This window comes from Geospiza fortis, unplaced genomic scaffold (assembly GCF_000277835.1).
Source record: "Geospiza fortis unplaced genomic scaffold, GeoFor_1.0 scaffold171, whole genome shotgun sequence".
Classification (NCBI taxonomy): Eukaryota; Metazoa; Chordata; class Aves; order Passeriformes; family Thraupidae; genus Geospiza; species Geospiza fortis.
Genome location: NW_005054313.1, coordinates 8226865 through 8232113, shown reverse-complemented (window position 1 = coordinate 8232113; position 5249 = coordinate 8226865). Strand labels below are relative to the sequence as shown.

Below are 5249 nucleotides of genomic sequence, written 5' to 3'. Positions count from 1 at the left end.
CGAGGTGCGCGGGCAGGAGCCCGTCATGAACCGCCCTGCTCTGGCCTTGCCCCTGTTCTGGCTGCCCTCCTGCCCGTGCTGGTTGGAGCCTTCCCCGTTTGACAGTCTTTCCACAGTCATTCCCTTGCACAGCTTCTCCAAAATCCCCCTGGAGCAGCCGTCTCCTGCAATATCTTTACAGCAACTGTTTTTAATTGGCTGCCACAGCAAAGGAGAGTGATTAGCCTGGAGGAGGAGAGAATAAACTCAGCATCTCATTAACATTCTTTGTGCTGCTTTTTCTTATGCAAGAGCGAACAGTGAAACCATTTTATGGAGTCCTTTACATTAGGCATTTATAATTACATGGTCTTAGGTGGTTTCTTCTGATAGGAAGAACAGCTAGGTCTAGAGAACCAGAGCCTGTGTGGTTATAGAGCTTATGCTGCTGGTGACCAAAAGTGTAACGACTGCCATTGTCAAATAGCAGAATGTGCTCAGTGGAGAGGAAGAAAACTGGTACAAATATCAGCTGTGTGGTTACTGTCTATCAGGTATGTTACTACTGCAACTTTGTGTGGGTGTAGCACACAAGCATTTCTACTGAAGGGAGATCAGGTTCAGCTAATCTAATCTAATGTTTCCATAATAGCATTATTCTATTAGCATTAAAATATAAATGTATAGAACCATGAGATCCTTAGATCAGTTTTCCAGCATCAGGATTTTGCTTAAATTATTTTGGGATGCTGGTGAACACATCTGGAGTGGTCTTACACAGCATATTGAATGAAGTTGTTTTGTTCTTTCTGACATTCAGGTGGCATGCTGGCACCACAGTATGGAAAGATTTTATCTGGTTTCTGTTCCTGCCCTTCAGGTAGTACATATTAGCAAGGTTGTCCTGGTGTTTAAAAACAGAAGACAGTAATCAGGCCTCCTTAAAGTTCTGAAGGGCCTCTTTAATCTATATTTACATCCAACTATTTGTACAAGAAAATTTTGGTAGCTGTCTAGTTGGAAATAACTGTGTGTGCCTAACTTTTGTAGGGAAGACCAAGACTTAGAGTGTACCTGAGTTCTGATGTGAGGGGAAGCCTGCTCTTGGGCTGGGGGTGCATTGCTGTCTGACTGGGAGAGTGCCATAGGAGAGGGCTGACCATGGAACTGGGATTCTGGATGGAGGGACCTGCATGGCAAATTCATGTTTTAAAATGAGCTTTAAATATATGGAGTAGTTAGAAGGACAACAGATGCTAACTTCATGCAGTTAAGGAATTTGTTTGAAGCATAGTTCTTGCACGTACTGGAAATACTCAGCAGCATCCAGTGACATAAATTGGTGTTGGCAAAGCGAGTGTAATCTGTTCCTAAGGAAGTGTCTCTGTTTGCTGAACAGGGCATAAGGGAGAATAACTAATTAAGCTGCATTACTAGAATAGAGATTATTCCAAGTCTCTCTTTGAGGATCTCAGAAAGATCCTCTTTCCAAGGATCTCTTTGGATGCTGTGAAAAGAAGGATCCAATTTGGAAGCAGGCTTCTGATGTGGACAAACTGACAGACTTGACTACCTCCACATAGACACATGGGTAATGTTGGCAGAACTTTCAGAGGCCTTTTTCTTTGCCTTTAAGCAGAAACATTGTGAGAACACATTCATTTATTTTCAGGTAAATTATTATAGAGAAGCTTAAAAAGCAGTTCTGTTAGAAAAATAGCCTCAGCATTTGTTGCAGCCAATACATGCTAATAAAATACTGTCTCAGCATTAGTCAGCCAGGTAAATATTTTCTTCCTCATTTTTATTAGTGGATATTTGGGAAACAAGCATTAAGGGAAAATAGAAGGAATGGAAATTTGCACTCACCACTGTTTAGCAGTTTAATTTTGTTTTGTCTCTAAAATAAAGTGATAGAGTCTCCAAAGGAAGGAAAGCCAGATGGGTGTGGGAGGAAGTGGAGGATGGGGAAGCAAGGGTAAGCAAGTTGGGGAAGTCTTAAGTTAGGCAGTGCAAAAAAAAGAAGCATTTCACATTCCTTAGAGGAAAGGAATTATTTTGTTCCAAAAATGACAGCAAACAGTCAAACTGAAAACTCCTGCTATTTTTTAGTCACTGCAGTATTGGACATTAGACTGAGAAAATAAAATATATGAAAAGGTGAGGCTGTAGATCTTCTGACTGTTAGGTGATGCCCAATGTGTTGCCTCACCGTGCATAAGGATCCTGGCAATGCTCCTGAATGGCACACACCCTGTGCCTCATATGTATGAGTATATCTCCATTTTCTCATCCCTTTCTCTTCTATAACTCTCTCAGTTCTTTACTCCAGGAAGCTTTTTTGAATGAGTATGAGAGTTGTTTCAGAATCACATGCTCAATCAAAACAGAAGGAAAATTTTTTATCTCAAATCTTGTTTCCTGTGCAATCAAAAGTAGCCTTTCCTACGTCATAACACTTGGGATGGAGGGGAACATTTTTTTCCCTAATTGTTATGAACAATAATATGAAACTCCTAAGAGTTTTGGACACACAGTCCTGACCCTTTCTAATGTGTTGCTCCTGCGTCCCCAACTCTATTACCTTGTTCTAATTGTTTATACAGATCACAAAATTGGTACTGTTTCAAGGCACTGGGAATGCATAAGATACTGTCTTTGGAGGGGATGAAGAAAACTTTTTTACAGAATCAGAATGGTTTGGCTTGGAAGGGCCCCTAAAGCTCATCTCATTCCACCTCCTTGCCATAGGCAGAGACACCTTCCATTACACCAGGTTTTTCAAAGCCCTGTCCTGGTCTTGAACACTTCAGGGATGGCGCAGCCACAACTTCCCTGTGCAAAGGTTAAAGATATTTTAAAAAATACAGATGAATTTAAAAAATTCTCCTAATGCTGAATGCTTATTTTCCCAATAGGTTTTCCAGCCTAGGAAAATGAACAAAACCTGTTTATGGGACTTGATGTAGTCCTGCCTGTCTGACTTTCTACCACAGGTGTCTGCTTGGGATAGGAATTGCAGAAGCAATGGAAAACAGTATTTTTCCAGAGAGTTCATAAGCCAGGTTGCCTGGCTTAAGGAAGAAGGGAAAATCCAGGGCTGTGCTAACTTAGCACATCTGAAATGTTGTTGTCCGCAACTCTTCTGCAAGAGCATTAGCAATATGTTAAAGCTCTTGCCCTTGGTAAAATTCCTGTTGAAGAGGAGGGTGTGCCCTGAAAGTATCATTTATTTTTCTCAGATGGGGGTTGAACAGGGGACACTGACATAGGGAAATAGCTTTTGTACTATGAAATAACTACAGCCATTGTGTTTACTGCTTTTCATAAATGAACTTTCCAACAAGCAGCCTATTCTCTTGTTATTTGTCTGAGCCTAAATATCTTCAGCTTTACACAATCGTAAATTGGCAAGAATACCAAACATTTTTGAGTTTGATATGAGAACGCTTCCTGTAAAACATGCTTGTCTTCCAATTTAGAGCGTTCTACTTATGGTCATAATCTGCTGAGATCTGTGGAATGTGCTTGTCTTCTGAATCTCTGAGACAATAAAGCTATTATAGGGATTTAGTGGGAATAAACAGAAAATTAGTATGTCTTTAGTACTTGCTTAGTGTATCTATGAGTGGAATTTTTCTAAAATGTAAAAATAGAGACAATAGCAGGATAAATCTATCACTTTTTAAAATAAGAGAAATAGATGTCCTGAACCTGTGGGTGGACTGTTTCACCCATGCAATACATGGTGTGAGTTACATCTATTCCGTGGAACACCCAGAGCATTTTCCAGCTCCTGCTTTATTTAAAAGCACAACTGTGGTCTCATATTTTTTGTGGATCTGGATGGTTACTATCTCCACCCCACCATTTTATCCCTCTTCACACAGCACACACGTACTCCCTTTTTCAAATGTGGCAAGCAAATGACAGAGATTTCAGCTGCTGCCTATTTAAAAATAGGTTTTACTGTATTCCTGTTGTGTTATTTGGCAGCACAATGGAATTTTTTTCCTGCAGTTTGTCCTGAAGCCTTGAGAGTAGATTAGCATAGTAAAAGGCTTTCAACTTTCACTCCATAAATGAAGATGAGGAGTAGCTCTGCTAGAATCAGTTACTGTAGTGAAAAGCTACATAGAAAAATGGAAGTCAAAATGTGAATATACACAGATTTCCATTTTATTTCATTGTTGATGATAGCCAAAAGTAATCTGTTAGAAGTGACCAAATACTATTGAATAGCTGGCTTCTTCTGCTTCAATTCATACCCTGAAATAACAAGATTTAGTAAAATGTGTGTGGCTTCCAGTTATGTCATTAAACATTTTATCAAATCCTGCAAATGAGCTTGTTCATTAGGAAAGTCTGCTATACTGCTCTCCAGGGCCACTTGTACTGCTTGGGTTTTTTGGGGGGCTGTCACCCCTGGAATGTTCTGTCCTCTGTTTTCCTTTGCAGTTTCAGTGTAGAAGAGAAGGTGTGGGGAGAACAGTTAAAGAAACCGTTGTTCTAAGATTTGACTGGAATTTTTTTGTTGAGTGTTTGTGAAACAACATTTTCGGCTCAAGTTAGTCTACTGTCATTACTGGTTTTATACATAATGAGGACTGTCCCCATCAAAAGTCAAAGTATACAAAAATACAGTCAAGGTTTCATAACACCAGGGATGTTGCATACAAACAATAAAAATACAGCAATGTTCTCCATGCAGATCTCAGAAAACTGAGCTCTCGAGCTGACAGCACTGATACTCCTTCAGTTCTGGGGTGCAGATCTTTCTGTTATGCCTATCACGATAAGGACATTTTCCTTCATAAAAACAAAACAATTTCTTGGATGCACAGGATTTTTTTTTCAAAAATAATATTCAAAACTGCTGAACTTTGAATACAATTTTGTAAATGCATTTCTAAATATGAAAAGTTGGGCAAAGTTGAAGGGAAAAAATAAAAAAAGAAAAAAAATTGGGTGATAAGAATGTGGGCTTACACTATGTCTTTGTCCCTGGTTAAAGGTACAGTTTAGTAAAATGCAGAAGCAAATACTGAGGGAAGAGGACAAAGTTAAAGATTCAATTCATATCCTGAAATTTGAAGAATAACAGCACCAGTCTCTACGTGATACCTTTTTTTCTTCTTGAATTTGATTCAAAAACATTAGGGTTTTTGTTAAATCTTTTGTATTTATTAGTGAATATCTACATTCAAAGAGACAGAGACTAGAAATGCTTGATGAAATTTTAAGTCTAGGATCTAATCCTAAATCATGTG

General features: G+C 39.1%; 1 protein-coding gene across 1 annotated transcript in view; it reads left to right on the top strand.

The window, feature by feature from the left end:
- The window catches only part of MTMR10 (myotubularin related protein 10), a 33678-nt gene that overhangs the window by 18011 nt on the left and 10418 nt on the right, over positions 1 to 5249 (top strand). The window lies entirely within an intron of this gene.